General features: G+C 28.1%; 1 protein-coding gene across 2 annotated transcripts in view; it reads left to right on the top strand.

Annotated features, from left to right (window-relative positions):
* Positions 1–12,429: 12,429 nt before the first annotated feature.
* Positions 12,430–21,628, top strand: part of LOC142329876 (mitochondrial uncoupling protein 4-like) — a 59,794-nt gene continuing 50,595 nt past the window's right edge. For both annotated transcript variants that reach the window (XM_075374765.1, XM_075374763.1), the window contains exons 1-2: positions 12,430–12,585; positions 12,702–12,851. The gene's annotated coding sequence lies outside the window, so the exon portion shown is untranslated. The remainder of the gene's footprint in view (positions 12,586–12,701; positions 12,852–21,628) is intronic.

Below are 21,628 nucleotides of genomic sequence, written 5' to 3'. Positions count from 1 at the left end.
ATAGTAAAAAAATTACATTACATTACCCTGGATTACAACTTCATTGGGCTATTACATCTTCTTTTTAATTTCTCATTTTTACATACTTCATTTATCTTAGATAAATTTCTATGCATCATCACATATTCACGGCATGAAATATTTATTTATATGTTAGATATATTGATGACGGCATTATAGTTCATGTACCCATAAGCATTAATAATTGTTAAAATTAATTAAAACAATTAATGTTACAAATTATTTTATTTATGAAATTTATCTGGTGTATTTATTTGCTGTAGGTTAATGAAAAGTTTACTGAAAAAAATAAATAGTTTTGTTAGTTAATGACATCAAGCTTGGTTTCTGTGTAATACTAAAATGTCAATAAATTAAAATAACATATTTTTATTTCTTAAAGTATGTTCACGCCTGAATTTTTATGATATGCGATATAGAAATTGTCTTTCCCATTAAATTGATTGTTCATATTAATTTTGCCACCGACAACAAAAGATGCACAATACGAGTGAGTGTGAACACGCTACGAAAGATAAGTTTTACTTGCTTTATTAAAATTTATGAAAAAGTCAATCTATATGATACGGGTAATATGAAAAATGTTACCTTAAATGATAAGCTATTGTCTTATTATTAATCCGACAACTCTAATTAAAATTTAGCCAGATAATGATTTCAGTTGTGATATGCATACACCTTTTAAACATCTAAGGTTTAAGATTAATAGAGGTTAAGTTAAATTTGCATTGATCCCTTCCTTCTTTCTTGCATAAATGCCTTGTAAACAACTTTTATCTAATGTAATCTGTGTATGCTTTGTATAGCCTTGTTCAAGTACAGATTAACCTACCTATAGATCCTGAATCAGCAAAATTGAAGAAGTTGTCTGAAGACTTACAGAATTGATCGGTCTCCAGTAATAATAGTTTTTATCTCTGCAGTTGTGAAATCTGTTCATGTATTTCTATTATATTGTTTGTTTTTTTCAAGATCTGATTTCTGTTTTGTCTTAATACACTTATCTAATTTATCTTCTAAAAATATTTAGGAATAAATCTAATATTTAGTGTATTTTATATATTACTTTATTTGTTCTTTTAAGTTTTATATATTATTTTCCTGTAATTCTATTATAGAGTTCTTTTATTGTATAAAAAGTTAAATACTGTGATTGTTCATTGATTTTATTTGATTTGATTTGAAAACATTGAATGTATCTTTGTTTACATTTCTGTATCATTCCCTAGTACTTTATTCTCATTAATAGGTTACACGAGATTGTTTTGTTATACAAATCTCATTTATTTTAACCTGTTAGGATTTTGTTCTCGTGGTCTCAAAATTGTTGCAATTGTAATTAAAGATGCAACATAACCTTGTTGTAAAGTAATATAATTTTGTATATTTCATATTTAAATAAAACATAATGAAACAAAACTTCACAGAATTATTCTATATATATATATATATTAAAATCTACTGATATAGAAAATAAGAGAGTAAAGTAAAATAAAATTTACCTGATTTTTTTTTAAATGTATAAATAGTAAACTACAAAAATATTTGTTTGGTGTTGAATAATTTTCAAAAATGATCATGATGAGCAAATTAGAGCCAAATAAATTTGAAATCCAGATTTTTTTAATCAGACAGAAAAGTAAACTTAAGACTAGTAATTAATATTTTTGTAATAGATTGTTAGAAGATTATGTTTTTTTCCCAAGTTGTATTTTTTGTAAACCATACAATTTAAATTTGATTGGTGTTAATAAAATGGAAAATTTACCTTCATGATCAGTTACATTTTAGTATTTTTCTCTTGATCTGTTTTATTGTCCTTATTGAATGAATAAAGCTTGTCGTTATTGGTGATATTGAGGAATGTTTATTATATAATATTCTTCAAAGATTTATTTACTTTTCTTGTGAAAGGGTTACATTGATTAAAAAAAATTCTGATGTTGCTACTGCCAGTTTTAAAATAGTTTGTGTGTGTGTGTTTTATTGTTGTAATAATTTGTAATTATCTTTATTAATATATAATTATTACAGCATAATGTTAAAATTTTCAATTATTAAACATTGAAAACAATTGTTAATTTTTTGGTGCATGAATTATGATGACTTCATATTTTTCTTAATTAATTTAAAAATTTCTTTGTTATGCGTTTAGTTTTTAAATATTCAAATTCAATTGAATATTGAATTTGTAGGAATCATTTGATAAAAGTTAAAATGAAAAAAATTGAGTGGGTTAAGATCTTGCAAACATTAGTAGATATGTATGATGATATATTGTACTGAACTATGTGTAAGAAGAGGCAATTCTTTGTATGCTTGATTATTTGTTCTTTTTTTTTATTATTATATTAATTAATTATATTTGTTTTGTTTAATGAACAAAAACTCAACAAAATGGTACTTTAAATAATAATTATAAAAATAGTTTTTAACAATCATAAATGCTCCTCTGGTGTATGAATTAGTAGTTATTATTATAATGTATTTTATTGTTAGTTTTAAGTTGTCATTTTGTTGTTTTTTAGATTTAATTTAATTTTATTTGGGTATGTTTTTACTTTATTTGATAATTTTGTGTTTCTATATTGTAAAAATATTATTTATGAATAATATGTATGATGCACATTTGTTTCTAATTTCTAATGTAGGTATTAGTTAATACTTTACCTGACACTTTAGATATTCTTTTTTTTTGTATTGTTCTGTACAACACAATTATTTATAGCGCTGATGGTTTTCTTTTTATTATTTTTTTTTATTAAAATTGAATTCATCAGTATAACATTCCACATTTCATATTATAATAGTAATAATTATTTTTAAAATGTATATTATTTTATATGAATAATTTATTCTGTTCAACTTTTATTTTCTAATTAATTAGTAAAGTAATAATTAAAAAGGTAGTAATAAAAATTTTAAGTAATATAAAATTTGTATAAGTTATAAATAATTGCACGTTCTATATTTTTACTTTTGGTGAAAAATGTCAGTCAGTTTGTAAAAAGTCTTTTATAATTAAAAAAAAAGGTTAGAATGTTTTGTTTTTTTTATAATAGGTAAACTTGTTATTTTTTATATGTAACCGCTCAAGTTTTAATTTTAAAACTTCTTATGACATCGTTTTATTATTTAAAGCGTGCAACTTATAACAGCATTTTTGTAATGATTTTCATGCAGGAAATATTAAAAACAATCTAATTTTAAAAAAAATTGGTATCTTCTATATTTATAATTATTGTTTGTAGTTAAGTTATTGAGTTTGTACACTAATAGAAGTAGCAGTAGCTGTTACGTACCATCTGCATCTTCCCAAATTACCTGCAAAAGTATGGGGATTAACCAGATGGAGATCATTTTTAAGTAATTGACAATTAAAATGAAGCTGTTTAATAATTTCTTGTTATATAGGTTCATCTGTTACTACTGGCAATTCAGTGTTGATGTATTGAGCCTAAAATTAATTAGGAGACACTGTTAAACAAAAAAAAAAACAAATTGCTGTGAATTTAACTTACAGTTACTAGTTAGCTAGCCGATGTAAATAATGACTAATGTTGATTTTATGGCCTAGGATTTCTGTACATTTTCAAGTCCTAGATATATAGTTTTACTTTTAAGAAGATGTTTCTGAAATATATAATGTAAAGCTTATTAAAGTTACTATTTTGTAACTGATAATATATTTTTGTAAAAAAAATTACAGTTAATTAAATACATTTAAATAAAATTGTTCTTTGTGTAGAAAATTATCACCACTATGTTTAATAAAAATTAACATTGATTTTGTGTACCTCAACTATAGTATTGAATGTATTCTATAATATTTACATCTACACAAATACACTTATAATCTGTTTCATTAGGACGACCATTACATAGATCTTATAAACTCTGCTAGGAAATTAACGATTATCCTTTTTGTAAAATCTATACATTAGCTCTTCACTATTGATTCGCTAAATATTTTTTTTAATGATTGCTTAATTAAAAATTAAATTATAATTTACATTGATTTTTAAATGACAAAAGTTTTCATCTAGGATTAAACTGAAGACTTCTTTTTGCACGTCGGATTTGTATTGATTATGCCTAAATTTCATAAAACTGACTTCCAAAAATTAATAAAGAAATCTTGTAGAGATATAAATAAACAAACGTGACTTTTTAAATACATTTATTAGATAAAAATTGTGATTTTATTTATGTGTTTAACTAAGACCAAATTATATTGTATAAATTTTATAGTCGTAAGAAATAGATTCTAAAAGTATTAATCGCACTGGTAGAAGAAAAATATACATAATTGATTTTTATATATTTAGTTTTTTTTTACTGGAATAAGTTTTTTTTTTGAATTGGCTTATCCTTAGATACCACATGGTTATCGAATTATCTGGATGCAATCTGGCAAATTAGTTTTCTATATATGATTGTAATCCTACATCTTTTTACATATTTTTTATTAAAAAAACTATATTAATTGAAGCAATTAAACCTTTTATTGTGGGAGAAAAAAATCTTACCAATAATTTTTTATAACCATCAGCAATATCTTAAAAGGCTCTAAACTTGATTTCAATAAAATAAGTTGATCTTTTCCATAATCCGATAGCCGTTCTGATAATTTCTAACTGGACTTCATGTGATATAATCATTAAAATGTGTTAAGTTATTGAAAATTATTTAACATCTGTTCGTCGATAACTGTTTTAATATAAAAATATCAAGACTATTATTACATGTTTTTCTCTTGCCTCAAACTAAGACAAATCTTGAAATTAATTAAGACGGGTTTTATACTCATGAAGTGACTGCTACTATAATGTATGATTTTTAATGAAAATTGCAGGGAGTACCAAATAATATAATTATTGACAGTCTGTAAATAATTACTTAATTCTGTTGCGTTTCTGATGATTTTTAGATGCAAGCTGGAGTTTCTTTTATTCATTAGCTTTTATTAATCTACAGGCAATTTAAGTAATTTTAAGCAATATATATGGAGTATAAATTCATTAATTTGTTTCATCCAGATATGTATGGTTGCAATATTTTACTGGATGATTCTTTTTTGTGTTTGAAAAATTAATTTCTAGGCACTGCTTACAAGATGAACCAAAATTATCTAATTTATATATGTGGGAATATTTTTTTCCCCCATTATTACTCAGAGGATTATATTGAAAATATTTTCTAGTTTATGCTGATTTTCAGAACATTTCTTAGCACTTACGAGTCTGTCAACTACTTTCTCTGTGGCTTAAAAAATAAGCTTTTTGTTTTTTAATATGTAAATTTTAGCCAGTGATTGAAGTAAGTTTTAGCTCTTTTGAATAGTTGTCAGCCCTCCTTTTTTTAAAAAAATAAAACTTCCTATAATAAAAATATTCATACTCTGACAGTTATGGAGCCTGGCTATATTTTGATAATGTGATCCGATTGTTTTTCAGTGCTCAAATCATGTGGCAGTAGCGACTCCTGTTGTAGTGTACAGTTCTGCTCTTATTTTGTACATGTTATAAAAGGGATGAATTCACAAATCATTTTTTAACCAGGTATTTTGTGCAGCCTGAATTGTATAACTACAGAAAATATATTTTTTTAAATATTCCAGGGAAAGAGAAAACAATTTTTCATTTATTGTGGGTCTAATTACCTATTTTATTGTAATATGAATGCATCATCATATAGTATTTGCCTGTTGGCACTGGTGTTGTTCCATGTTTTCCTTTTCATTTCAGTATAACTTTCGCTACCTTTTATGTCATTTATTAACAGCCATTTATTTAAGCCTTGAAGAACTGTTTTTATTATTCCTTTTTCCCTAATTATATGCTCGATCGAGTTTCCTTTTCTCCTTTTGATATCTCCAGGTATTGTCTTTATCTTCATTTATTACTGATATGAATGCATAGTTTGTAAATGTCTTATCCCCTGCCTAAAGAAATAAATAGAATTTTACTGTAGTAAATTTTTATTTTATGTATTAATTAATGTATAGGAATTGGAAACAAATTATGGAATATTTAATTTTTTTATCGGATTACTTTTAGGACTTACCCTATATATACAAAAATTTAAGTTATAAAAAATTAAAACATTAAGTTTATTATTGTGTAAAGATAAAAATTTCATTAATTTTTTTATTTCTTTGAGAATTAAATGTTGCTATAATATGTCTTATTAATTTATATTAATGGAAAAAGTGTTTTTTTTTTAATATTGCAGCTTATTAATACGTATATGTAATTTCTTTAAACAATCTGTTTGCTCTATAACTTTTATAGTTCTGAAATAAATTCTTTATTAAGAACTGAAGTATAGGAACATTTATTTCTAAAGTTATATATAAAGATATAACTTTAGTCTGTATGATATTTTGATGTCGCATAACAATTTTTAATGAATTATTTTTATTTTGAGATAATACTGCCAAAAGACAAATATCCCAATTACAAGATTATAACTGTTAGATGACACTTAATTATCTTCAGGTAAGCAAACACATCTGAAACATTTATTGAACACCAGGTAGTTTTTAACTCTCGATTTCTTCAGACCTAATGTAAAGTAAATGTATTAGTAACATTACAGTTTTTTTAATAATATGTTAATTTCTGTTTTGTTCCAGATAGTTATTTTAATATGAAATAGTTAACCGACAGACTGACTGACAAAAAATTATTGTACATAGTGTAGCAAAGTATTACAAAAAAAAAATCATATAAAAATTACAACACTTTGTGTATTTTTTTTTTACTTCATTTAAATTTACTAAATTTTAAAATTATTACTATGGGTATACATGTAATAGCTATAATAAATTATAAGAAGTGATGTCTTGAATTGTAGTTTTATTATTATTATTTATAATATAATTTTAATCTTGCACTTTTTAATTTATTGATTTTTTTTTCATTTAGTTATTAAAATGTTATAATATATGAGAGTAATAATAAAATAATTTTTGTACAAATAATTTCAACAAAAATGAATTAATTAAATAAATTGATTTGATAAAATGATCTTTCTTGTTCTTTTTATATATGTAACCTTATTCTTGTGTTGATTTATCACTATCATTTATCATGAAACTTATTTTTAAACAAACAGTATTTTTTCTTTCAATTCTGTCCTAACATTTTATTGACTTCTGTTTACACTGTTGCTTACAAAGATGTCCCACAGTTTGCACTAAACCATGCAAAAGAAAAAAACATTAACCTGTGTAAGAAGAAACATTAACTTTAATCAGAGGTTACTAATGAAATTGAGACTTCATTCTCCCATTGCCACAATTACATTAGGAAAACTGGATGTCAGTTCTTCATGTACGGGGTAGTTCTCTAGAGAACTAACTTAACTATTGTTTATTTTTGTAGGAAAAAAAATATTTTCTATTGTACTAATCAACACAAAATTGTAGCTCTGCAATAAACTGTTCCCTTCTGATTAAAAATTTTGGTTTGAGGGATTGCTGATGAAATAGCTATTTGCTACCGACAGAATCTTTGAGCTTTCCTGAATTGCAATTCTGAAAATGGAGTCTTTATGACCACTCACTCTTTTTCTTTATCCTCGATCAATTTCTTGTGTCGGGTTTGTGGATGTAGATCTGTTCCTGCTGGAACCATTAAAGGATGACAAGACTTGTAAAATCAGTACATATCCTTGTTATTTCGTGCGATGGGCTGGCTGCTTGTTAACTTATTTCTTATACATTCTTTCAAACAAATGCAGCTGAATAATGTACATATATGATAAAAGATTATTAAATTTTAATAAATTAACCCAATAAAATATTGTAATCAAAGAAAATATTAAATATGTGTAACGTTTTCCTTGTCTTGGTTATTTAATAAACCTAATTTCTGAAATGAAAGTAGGTAAACCATACCTGTTATGATTATTTATTAGCTACCGGGCATTATTCGCCTTTGTACAGGATATTTCTAAATTAGTTATACAAAAGTAACTTTTAATGAAAAAAGTAAATAACTCGGAACTATTTCCAAGTTATTTACTGAACACATCTTCCAGGTTTCATTCCCACCTAACGTTAGTTCCTGATGTTCTCACTAGATAGCATATGTGAACAAGTAATTACATCAGTTCTCTTGGAGTCACAGACCATGCTCAATGATGTTCATGAATCCAAATCTGCTACTACCATTCGGAGACAATTCATGACTGGATATCATAACCAACTACCTCAAAGACAGACTGTTATTGCATGGTACAATCACATAGGATGCCAGGTCAGGGTACACCCTCAGTTTCTGAAGTGGCAATTGAACAAGTGCGGCAGACATTCATTCACAATCCAGGTAAACTAATGGAACATGCTAACTTAAAGAGTTGAATATTCCTAGGATTTCAGTGTGGAGGATATTGTGTCATTTAAACTACAAATTACAAACTTTGAGAAGGTGATAAAAAAGTACTGAGTTTTGAGTAAATATGTTAAACAAAATCAAAACTGAAGACAATAAATTGTGTTCTGTGACGAAGCAGCCTTCCACACCAGTAGTAAAGTGAATAAACAATGTTCGAATATGGGGTTATCAGAATCCACATCACATAATCGAACAAGTATGGGACTTGTCTAAGATAAATGTTTTTTGTGCTGTAAATTGTCAAAAAATTTATGATCGTTTCTTTTTTGGCAAGTTAACTGTTACTGGCATATTGTACATGGACATACTTGAACATCTAATGCTACAAATTACAACAGGGTATGAGCACAGAATTTGTTTTCCAGCAAGATATCACGCTACTGCATTATCATTGTGCAGTTGTTGCATATATCAATAGCAAAGTGTTGACTTGGATTGGATATGGTGGAACAATTTCCTGGCCACCAAGATCGCGTGATTTAACTTCAATGTACTTCTCTGTATGGGGTTATGTCAAAGACTGTTTGTTTTTCCACTTACAGGAAATGTCGATGAGCTGCAGCACTGGATAACAAACAGTTGCCACCATAGATCAAGACATGCTTCATAGGATTTGGTGAGAAATTGATTACAGATGGGTCATCTGCCATGATAGAAAAGGTAGCTGTATTGAACATTAGTGAATGAAACTTGAAGATATACTGTTCATTATTATATCAGATATTTCTGTAAGTTATTTACTTTTTTCCTTATTAAAGGTTACTTTTGAAATACTTGTTTGAAGTAAATCAGCCAGTTTCATTAGGATCAATATTAGTTATTCAAACAACAAATTATAATGCTTAAGACAGTTTACTACCATAGAATCTTAATGATAACTCAGTAGGAGGACTAATAACACTAGTCAACATAAAATTTAGAACTTAAAAGGGATTAGGTGTTCTATATAGATTTTATATGCTGAACCTGAACATATATTCTGAAACAACCCAACATGTAACATTCTTAAGTTACAATTCCTTACATTTATTTTTTCCATCATTTGTGGAACAAAAGTACACATAAGTTAGTACATCTATATGATTGCTTATTCACATCTGATTTATATTGTAATGCATGCTGTAGACCTATATTTGATGAATGGTTCATTTCATGTCAAGCCACACATGTTGTGAGTCAAGTAATGAGTAATTTGTGATGAAATTTTCTTCAGTACGAGTTCAGCTCTTGTTATGACTTGTGTTCTTTAGTTCTGGTAATGGTTTTCTCATACACGTATAAAGATTGTTTCGTAAGTGATGCCATAAATTTAGTGAAAGATCTTTATGACAGAACAACTTTTGGTATTACTTTTCTGAACATCAAGATTTGTTAAGTTTTGTGCTGTGTTTTATTGCACTTCATGGTGAAACAGTTTTACGAAGTATTTTAAGTAATTAAATACTCATCAATTAAAACTTAATTATTTTTATAATTAAGTATTTCTGTAATATTTCAGTTCACTTTTTTTCATTAAAACATTTTGAATTTTATAATGAATAAAAATCGAGCTTGTAAAAATTCTCCAAATATTTGTGCAGAATTAACCACAAAAAGTCCAACGAAAACCAGTATTGAAACTGCTTACAAACATTATTTTGACTGTCCCATGGGACACCAAGATAAATTCTGGGCTCCCCATGCAACATGCATCAAGTGCTATATTAAACTAACCCAGTGGTTAAAAGGAAAAAAGAGCTTTTGGCAAGAGCCTACTAACTGACTTTACTAGGACTTGAGACACTGGTCTGATTAATCAAATTAGCTGATTTGGGAAGATGCGTTTACCATTAGACCAACCCGGTGGGTTAAGAGCCTACTATCATGATGACTGTTACTTTTGCTTAATAAATGTTACTGATTTCAATTCAAACATTAAAAGAAGTATTGCATACCCAAATGTTCAGCTACAAGACCAGTTCTTCATGGTGTTGATTTACTGATTCCAATTGCTCCAACTTCTAGGAAAGAAATCTCCGATTCCCCAGAAGGCTCAACCAATGAATCCTTAACTTCAATAGATATTAATTACATTTCAGAAGAATCAGTTACTGAACCTCACCTCATCACACTAGCAGAACTGAGCAACCTAATTTGTAACTTTTATTTGTCAAAATAACATGCAGAACTCATGTCTTAAAGAATGCAATTTATTAAACAAGTATACTAAAATTTAAGTACATAGAAATCAAAACAAAAATTTACTGAAATATTTTAGAAGAGATGATTTAATTTTTTGTTCCTGCCATAATTTTAGGGGGCTAATGTCTGAACTGGACATTGAATATGTTATTCATGATTGGCGTTTATTTATAGACTCATCAAAAAGAAACTTAAAGCCAGTGTTGTTGCGCAAATCAAATAAGTTTTCACTTAACAGTGTTTTGACACTTTAACAAAATGTAAATTCCTTTAAATGCATGAAATTGTGCTGCCAGAAGAAATTTTGGACTTTTTTTGGTAAGTGGGTACCATTTCTTTTTTTTTCCAAATCAGTGGGTATTTGCAGAAAAATTATAATCTAACCAAACTTTACCTATGGCTTGCAAGTCAAGGTTAGCGAGCGTAGGTTAAGTTTGGTTAGATTATATTTTTAAGGAAGTCGGAATGTCTTGATGATCCAGGGAAGATCCCAATGGGGGTCCCTGAGGGGGGGGGGGTTAAGCTAGGGTGGGAGCAATTTGCTGGCACGTCACTACAGGAGTAACTAGAAGGTAATGCTAAAAAGCGATGTCAGTTACTCCTAGGGTGGTTAATAAGGAAAGAAAAAAAGATGATATTTATAACCAGTAATGCTATTATTGGACATCTCTCAAGTACATTTGGAAGACCCATGTTTGAATGAAATCGATGAGTAGAAATAAAAAAAATATAGAAGACTAATACAAGATTAATTTAGTTAATATGGAAAATTGGTCTCTCTTTGGTAAAAATGTTATTTGGTTATTGGTATATATGTAAAAATGCGCGTTTTTATTGTTAATTTTGAGGAAAAAAGAAACCAGTTGGGTACCCCCGATTATGTCTGGGACGACCGTTAGGTATTGCAACGTAGGATGAGATTAAAATTAGTATAGTGTGAAAATGCCATGCGTGACAGGGATTTGAACCCGGGACCTCCAGATGAAAAGCCGAGACGCTACCACTTGCGCCACGGAGGATGGCATCAGTATTACCTACAGACTTAAGAAGGATAATTTTCTCCGAAAAAGCGAGTTATTATTTTATTTTTATTTATTTTGAAAGCGAGTTGGTTTTTTTTAATTACAAATTGAAATTTATATTTACAAGTTTACGAAGAAATCATTATTTTACGATAAATAAGTTAAATACAATAAATAATTTTTGTGAAGATTAAAATTACATGGTTAAAATTGTCACTTTTTAATAGAAATTCAAAATAAATATCGCGCGTCCTTTCCCTCCTGACATCTGCAGCAAACCATGGTTTACTAGAGTACTATATTTAGTATTATGCATTTTTATTTATTAATAAGTGTTGTTAAAAAAAAATATATTGTGATATTTGAAAAAGCAATTATGTGTCTTCGGGTACATTTATAAAAGTGTATATTTTACTGTTGGTAATTCAGAAAGTATTGTGTTTAAGGAGAAAACTTAGTTCTGTGAAAATCGTACTTCCAGTGTATATTCAGTTGTAATAGTATTCAGTGCAAAAGTACACAATTTTAATTTGTTTACTTGTCCAATCTCATCGTAAGCATAAAAAATAGAAACTTGCCATATTGAATTCTTAAACTTACCAATCTCAACTTTATTATCTCAAGTTTAGTATTAACAAAAATTATAGATGTTTTTAATGTAAGAAAAGTTTGTAATTACTCTTGAAAGTTGTCTTTATCTATTTCATAAATATAGATTTTTTTAGTTTTAAATTTTAATACACAGTTATTAATAAGTGAAATTATAAAAATTAAGAAAATATTAAAATTATAGGTAAACACCTTTTACAACAAATAATATTGATTTAATATGGTTGGCTTTGAACTTGTAGCGGCGTTACCAACTTAAGCGTAATGGGCAACGAAAAACTAAATAGAAGCATCAAGTGTAGAAGTATATACACGAATCAATTGTGGTGTAAGACGAATATTTCGTAAAAGTAAGTATAGATTTGTGAAGACCTTTATTACCGTGTCATTTTGTCAAGTAGTACATTAATATCTGTGTTACTGGAGTTCGTAGACCTTGATTGACTTCTGGATATTTTTATTTTAGATTATTGGTTTCTTAACGTAGAACTTGCTGTATCATGAGGTAGTGCAGAACAGCAAAATGGATCTGACGGTGAATTAAGTCAATTTTTTTTTAGAAGAATCTACTCTGAACAGAAAACTTTTACGTATTCCCGACTGTATTGAATTCCAGGTAAGCCAACTTTAACAATTTTGTTACCTTCAGTAAGAGATATCTTCTGGCATTTTCATAGCATTGTTATTGTGATGATCCAGAAAGTTTTTAAGAATAGTTTTGATTCTGTGCAATTAAATAATTATATTTTAGCGGAATAAACTAGAAGTTTGCTTTCTAGACAATTAAGGTTAAGGGGAATGAATGAATAGCACTTGTTGCCCTTTGTGATATTCCTTGAAATATTGTTTATGACAGTAGAATTTGTTTGAACTTTGATTTTCATGGCTTAAGTTAGATTTTATTCTGTTCATTCAAACAGAAGCCAGCCCAGTCAATATATGTAGTTTTTAATATTAAGAAACTAAATATATATGATAGTCTGATCATTTATGGTACAGAATTTTATCCATATTGCATTCTTATATTTGATGGTTTTTTTATATTAACTCTGCCTAGCTTATGTAAACATTGTGTTAACACTAGAATTGAATTGCCCCCTTTCCTTGAGTTACATTGCAATAAATGATTTTGTGATTACCAAAGATGTACAGAGATTCATTACATTCATAGTTACAATCATAAAACTTTCATTAATGTATTAATAAGAAATGGTCTTAAGTCTTAGTTGATTGAATTTAATGAGGTAAAGTTTATTTCTACGATGATTGCATAATACACAATACATAAGCGTTGCATAATTACTACCAGTACTTGTCCATGAAACTGTTGAGTAAAATTATAGTATTTGTATGAAAAAATGATTTTCAATGCTTATACTAGATACACACCATGATAGTATACACTATACTAATTTCTCTTCCTTGAAGATGAGATTATCTATATGTTCATCATTATTTGGATAGAAATTCTTCGGTATTCAATACATTTGGATTAAATTTACTTGGTATATCAATTCATTCTAGAAATTTCTTTTGAATAATTTTTCAAAATTTTTTTAATATAGTCCTGTAGGAAATTAGTCAAAATCATTTTTATATCATATTAATAACAATATTAACATTCAAATTAAAAAATCAGTAACTACCAAAAGGTTATCAACCCATAATTTTTTTAAGACTTTTTTTTCAGTTTAGCCTCCAGAACCACTGTAAGGTATTACTTCAGAGGATTAATGAGGATGATATGTGTGATTGTAAATGAAGTGTCTTGTTCAGTCTCAGGTCCACCGTTCCAGAGATGTGTGGTTATTTAAAAATCAATCACCAAAGAACACCAGTATCCATGATCTAGTATCCAAATCCATATAAAGGGTAACCGCCTTTACTAGGATTTGAATCTTAGAACTCTTGACTTTGAAATTAGCTGATTTGTGATGACAAGTTGACCACTAGACCAAACCCTTTGTACAGACTTGAAAAAATAATATTTTTTATATTATAAAGCGTATTTAAATAAAACTCTTTTTCTAAATTTAATTTTCTTAAAAATTATTTTGTGTAGAATATGGGTAGGTCTACAAAAAGTAAATGTGAAAAAAGAATTGGTGAAAAAATTGCCATATAAAAAAATAAAAGAAATCTGAGGAAATTACACTAATTGCCACCTAGAGTTTTTCAAAAACGTTTTTAGTTTCATATAATATATTTGAATATTGGAAAGATGCTAGGCTATGTATCAAAATCTAATATCAAGTAATAAAGATAAATAAAAATATCTTAAAGTTACATAACATGTAATTTATTATTTTTCATTTTATATATTTAATTTTTAGTTCACTGGGCTGGGCTAGTGGTTAACTTGTTGGGCAGAACATTTGTTTAATAGCTGATTTTTGAAGTTGAAGGTTCTGAGGTTCAAATCCTAGTAAAAGTTAGTTGTTTTTATATGAATTTGGGTACTAGATGGTAGATACCGATGTACATTGGTGGTTGGTCAATTAACTATAAATATCAGGAATGGTTGCCTGAATATATACAAGACTACACTTCATTTACATGTCATATGCATCATCCTTACCTAATTGGAACGTGGGAGAGATTGCTTATTGTTCACTAGTTGAACAGAATGCAACATACACATTAGGGAAATAAAATAAATATTTATTTTTTGTTTTATAAAAAGCCTTCATTGATGTTATATGGAAGAAACTCTAGAACTGCCAGAAGAAGTTTATGTAATAAACTCATCAAAACTGGTGTACTTGTTCATAAATAGTTTTAAGGTTGGAGAACAAAGTTATATGGGTAGAATTGAAATCTTCTTTTTGTGGAAGTCTGTTAAAAAGTATTCAACTTAGAATTGCTCAATCCACATTATGTCATTTACCTCAGTTGATAATGTAATGAAAATGTATCAATTCCTTATAATTCTACTTATTCTCCAAATTTTTTTTTTCAATAAAATTTTACTTTTTCCTGTTTTCTATATATTTACAATATATTAAAAATTGTTTTGTTTCTATATTGACTGAACTTTTTTATTTATGTATTTTCCTTGTATATGTATCATTTTAGATAAGTGAGCAAAATTTCAGATTGTTATTTTTAAAAATCTTTTTAGATTATATTTTGGTGTACAAAATTTTGAATATGTTGTATGTAATAAGAAATATGCTTCACTTCTTAATTATACCTTAAACTGAACTTGAATCACAGTGTAGCACATCTAATTGGAAATTATGGTAACAGCTCGACTAACTGATGGGTTGAGTAAATAAAAAAATTTATAAAAAAAAATTGTTTTTAACAGGTGATTTTTTCTCTGTTATATTCCTTTCATTGGGTGGGAATGATCATGAAGCAAATAATTAATGATGTGCATTACAACTCCAATGTAGATGTGAACTTCAATGTAGATGCAAAGTCAGTCAGTGTGGAAAACTGTTACAAATTGCTCTTTGCATTGATTGTCCAAAGAAGAAGATACTCCTTTCCTACTGAATAATGGGATTACAGATGATGCATTGTTTAACAACATCAGGAGGGTTAGAGATATTTAGGAAATTTATATGTATGGTCCAATTTGGCTGATATTCAGAATATATATTAGTTATGTGAAAAGAAGTAATTTTGTGAAAAACAGAAAGAGGGGAAGGGATGAAGATTGGGAAACAAGGAAATCTAAATTTTATGATTTTCCTTAATGTTCAGGTTTGTAGTGTTTTATCAAACTTTCATTTGTGTTCGTTTAACTTATATATTTACTCAAATATAGCAATAGTGAAGCAATGTCATATTTTATTTTGTAGATCATCATGTCATCATGTAGTTTTGCCCTGTGGATGAAATAAAAGGAATATTTTTAGCTTTTGTCGAGATAAATCAAAGAAAACTGGTAAAATCAGAGCAGCATCACAAAATATATTATTCATAAAACATTGCAGTTTAAATCCATTGTTTTACAAAAGTAATAAAAGTTAATTATAACAAAAAGATAAAAGTAGTAATTGAAGTCCGTATTGCTAACTTCCTTGGAAAAGTAGATAGATGTTCCAGATGAAAGACTGTCTGTTTTTTCATCTGGAAGTCCTGGTGCAAATTTTTGTTAAGATTGGTTTTTCTCTGTTGCAAAATATATGTGAAATAATTGCAAAGAGATTCAGAATAATTAAAATCAGTACAAAAATATACAATCTATGTGATGTTGATATTAATTATTTATACATTTAAACAAAGATTCAAGGAAATATATTTTTTTAAATATGTTGAGTATTTATTTATTATACAGCAACAGGCTGATACCTGATAACAGTTACTGATGGATGATAATGAATCTTGTAGCTTGTAAGAAATGTCATGAGTGATTGGGACTTCTGGATGAATCTGGAACCTCTGGATGAAAGGCTCCAGATATTACCGCTCCACCATGGAGGTCGGTGAAATAGTATTTAAAACATATTGTGTATTTATAATCGCTAATTCTTTTCTGCAAAAGGAAATCATTTAATCTAAAATAAATCGGAAAGATCTTTTTAAGATTGATCAGTAGTGTTAAAATCAACAGTAGAAGCAAAACAAGGCCTTTTACAACGGGAAGCTTCCCGTTGTGGTGATGTGATTGAAGTAGAAATTATTGTTTTTTAGTTATGTGATAGTTTATTTTTCTGATCACCATTTTTATATCTTGAAACACATTTTGGCTTTAATAAATATCTCCAAGATAATGTTGTATTTCAGACAGGAATATATATTCTTAGACAAAATAAATATTTAATAATGATGCTTATTAAGATAAATGGCTGTACTCTTTCTAATAACGACTTATGCTTCTTAAAGTTCTGATTTTTTTTTTTGTGTAGGCATTCTCAGTTATCAGCATCATTTTATGTCTTGGTTGCTGTGATGCATGGCTCATTCATCTTATACTGCCACAGACTTGTCGTTTGTTCGCTATCATATAATTTGTTTTCGCATCAAATCAATTTGTTCCTATAAATTCTTTGTTTTCTCTTTGATGGATCATGTAGGAATTTTGATTTTATTGATTTTTTTACATACTTCCACCGCATAGTATTGTATTTTTTTACCCTGCCTACCTGTGCTATACATATGTATCCATGAATTAAATTAAAATAGTGATTAACTATTGTTCACTATTATTTTGACTCTTTTCTGTTGTGTTCATATCTGTTTTATTTTATTTTTTTAATAAAAATATATTATTTATTCATTCTGTTTGTATTAAACTATTTTCATTAATGTTTGTGTTGCATATATGAATACTTTATATATTGCAATATGTTCTTTGTTTTACATATATTGAGTACATATATTGACTCGATTCAGTAAAAAGGAAACTAGAAGATAAATAATTTCACTGTTCAGGTAACTTTTACATAGCAGTTTTTCTTTTGTTTTTAATAGAATTGAAGTTGTATTTATTTTGTTTTTTGAAAGTTAGTGTGGTTATTAATTTTTTATTTTGTAGAAAATAATTAAAACATATAGTTCACAGATCGCATAAAGAATATTATTTGTTTATTGTATGTATTTATTTCTAAGTTACAATTATTGTTTTTTGATCTTCTACTGTCATGATTTAACGTTAATCAGTAACGATTTAATGTTATATCAGTAATTTTAGAGACATTTACGGAAATTTTAACTGATATTATGTACAAATGTTTTAAATTTATTTTTATCAGATAAGGTTTTATTCTTTTACATTGTAAACAGCTTACTTCAAATTATAATAAAAATTGTTCTTGTAGAGGATCTTTCAGAGATAATGCAGCTCCTTTCTGTAGCACTTAATATTTCAATGGTGTTAATATTTCCATTTTAGAAAGTCTAGGTAATTTCTTTAGTGTGTTACTGAATAATGTTTTTATCTGCAGTATGTTTGTTCAGTATGATTTCTGTCAGTTTGGTATTGTAAATTCACGTGTAGTACATTAAGATATGTTTTTAAGTGCTGTTAATAAAATTTTCTTATTGCAGTTACACCTGGTATCTGTGTTCTATTTCTGTATATGATTTGCAAAAATTGTGTTAGTGAACGCGCATCCAGTCTAAACACATGCACGCACTATACACAATAGAACTTATACAGATCATCTCATTGAAACAGGATACACTTGCAGATAGTAACATGCAGATTTTAACATATATGCAGATATATGTATCTGATTTTAACATAATGTTTGAAAACCAAGATCTCAATACCTTTGAACAATATAAAATTATTGATATTATCATTTTTATAAAAGTAACATAGTAATGAACATACACTAAACAAGTCGATTATATTACTTCAGGAGGATCAACATAATTACTTAGTGCTTATGTTATTCTCTTTATGATCAATGCCATTAAACTGCGTTGCTATTGGAGATTCCACTGAGGAAGGTGTTAGTAATTAGCACCAAAAGGCCTTTTGGAAAGAACAGGTTACGGTAATTTGAAAACAAGAAGTTTAAAATGTTTTATGTTTCTTTAGTGTTATATAATGCTATTTTACTAACAAAAATATAATTTACTTACTTAGGTCAGTATACCAGAGTATAGTACATTACGTATACTGTGTGTTACTGAACTCAGGTCGGTAAGTACAGTATTTCCTGTTTTCAAAGAAAATAATTATTTTTTGTTATATAATAAATATATAATATATATAATAAAAGATATTGTAGGCTTAAGTGTATTGAATTTTAAGAGAGCTCTTTGTTATTTATCTTAGATTTGGATAATATCTACGGAGGAATTTAAATTTGCACAGCAGCATTTTGGGTGCTGATATGCATAATAAATTTAAGTAGATACAATATCCAAACGTTTGGAAACACTTGGTTTTCTAGTTATGTGTAGCAAATATTTTTCCCTGTTTTCAGCTCCTAAGGTAGAATGAACCTACTGAAACTCATGCTGGATTTTAACTTTATGAATTGATACAAAATAAACACGGTTTATTCAAAAAATAGGATCTGGCAGATCTTGGAAAAAATATTGTGATACTTTTACAATATTTATATTGATTTTTCAAGATTAATTTTTATTGATTGCTGCCTGGGTTGGCAGTGGTTAATGCAAATTAATTACTAGATATAATTGCATTGCTAATACGTAAATTATTTCACCTGTTTTAGTAGTAGTACTGTGTCTGATATGATAATTTCATTGAATTTCTGTATTGTTTTTTTAGGATTTTTCAGGTTCATGTTAAATATAGATGAGTAGTAATCACATTTTTCTATCTTCACCCGACCGATTAATTTTTCCAAAATCTCATCAGGCTTTTCTTAGTAATAGATTTATTTTTATCATGTTTGCCCAATTTATCATCCTGAAAGTTTGAAAATGTTAATAGACATCCACGGCTTCATATTTCTATGTACTTTACAAGTAATTTCTTGAACACAACTGATTTGCTATGACCAGTCAGCATGATTTGTTGAACTGCTTGTCAAAATAAATCTAATACTGAAGTGCTTTTAATAAAATCTTGCATCTGTTTCATGCTACCGATAAATTCCTAAATTTCTAATATTTTTTATACTAACTAAAACATGATTCTGTGATCGCATCGCTGCTTGTAGGGATAATGACTTTTGACTGTATAGTACGAGGGTGAATAAAATTTAAACGGTAATTTTGCTACTCTATGCTGCAAGCAGTTGAGCTGGATGGTAGAATGAGGGGTTAATGTTCGGTGTGTTAGAGAGCGGGAACTGGTCTTGTTAGCTCCTCTGCTCTGTTCTGTCGTAAATACAGCCGTGAGTGAGCAAAAGGTTCCATTGTCTGTTGTGCAGCGTATAATTATAAAGTTTTTAGCTAAGGTGTTAAAACGTTTTTAACTAATGAAGATGTTAAACCTGTGAAAATTTTAACTTGTTTAAAGGTACAGTTTGGGGACACTACACTGTTCCAGACCGAAGAAAGGATGAGGACTGCCCAGTGAAGGCTAAAACCCATCTGACAGTCGGAAAAGTTCTTGCAACAATTTTTTTTTTTGACTCTAGGGGAGTTTTACTTATTGATTTTCTTCACAATCAATGAACAGTGAATATGGCTTACTATTGCCAGCTGCTGCAGTCAGCAAAAGCCGCTTACCAAAACAAAAGATGGGGTTTGCCCATCAGAGATGTCATCCTCCTCCATGACAATGCCAGCCTGCACACTGCGATTTTGACAAGGGATAAATTGGAAATAATGCACTGGGAAACCCTTGACCACTCTCCCTACAGTTCAGATTTGTCCCCCTTACTATTTTTGTTTGTACCCTTGAAAGAATCGCCTGGAGGGGAACGATTCGAAAACTATAAAGATGACGAGGAGCATGTGTGCAATTGGTTGATAACTTGTCCTAAAACCTTTTGTGAACAAGGATTATTCAAGCTTCCAAATTGTTAGCAAAAGTGTGTAGATTGTGCAGGAATCTATATAGAGAAATGATGAAGGTCTGTAATCAATAAATTTATAAAAAAATTAGTTTATATTTGATTCATCCTCACATCATGATGCACGGTAAAATGATCTCACTGTATATATGAGACATTGATTAAGACAACATTAAAAAGGGAGAGGGAGTAGGTTTCATCGTTTAGACATTTTGTGTAGCAATGGTTTAGGAAAGTGAAATTTTTTTTTAGCAATCGTTTTTTGCATTGTTGAATAACACTGTACCATTTTTGACTGGCTTATTTGAGCAAATAATTACCCCAATTAATAAACTTTTATGCTTCAAAAAACAAGAGGCTGAAAGGGACATGTACTTAAAATATAAGTTTCTTTAAACTTAAATTTGATTGTATTTCATATTAATGTACATGATGTGGATTTTTTTTAAGGGAGTCCAGTGGGATCCGACTTAAAAATAAAAAAAATTAGTTGCATTTTTTATAATTTCCCATACTTTATCTGTTTTTCAAGTCATGGTTGTCTGGACCTAAATTTGTTTTACAAAAATTATTGATTGTTTTAGCAGTTATACTCCAGATACAGCATAATTTTGATGATAAAAATGTTGTGCATCAAGAGTCATTTGGGACCTGACATTTTTTTACTAAAAATTTTTATTTTTTTCTGAATTGTATTTTTAATATCTCATAATTTTAAAAGTAAAAATATCTGATGGAGGTGTCAAATTGGACCCAAATTTTTTTACCAAACGTTTTGATCTTTTTCATATTTGTACTGAATATACTCCATAATTAATTCATTAACATTTAAAAACTGTACAATATAGTTGAAATAAAAATTTGTCGAGGACAAAGCATCAGAGGAACATCCATTCTTTTAACAAACACTGCACTGCATAATTAAATTTAAATTTTTACCAGGTCTTACAAGATGATGGCATCAGTCTGTAGCCTCCTTCTCAGTCATTACCTCTCT

The sequence above is a fragment of the Lycorma delicatula genome, chromosome 9 (assembly GCF_047948215.1).
Source record: "Lycorma delicatula isolate Av1 chromosome 9, ASM4794821v1, whole genome shotgun sequence".
Classification (NCBI taxonomy): domain Eukaryota; kingdom Metazoa; phylum Arthropoda; class Insecta; order Hemiptera; family Fulgoridae; genus Lycorma; species Lycorma delicatula.
The sequence above is the reverse complement of the archived record's forward strand: the minus strand, read 5'-3'. Positions and strand labels throughout refer to the sequence as shown.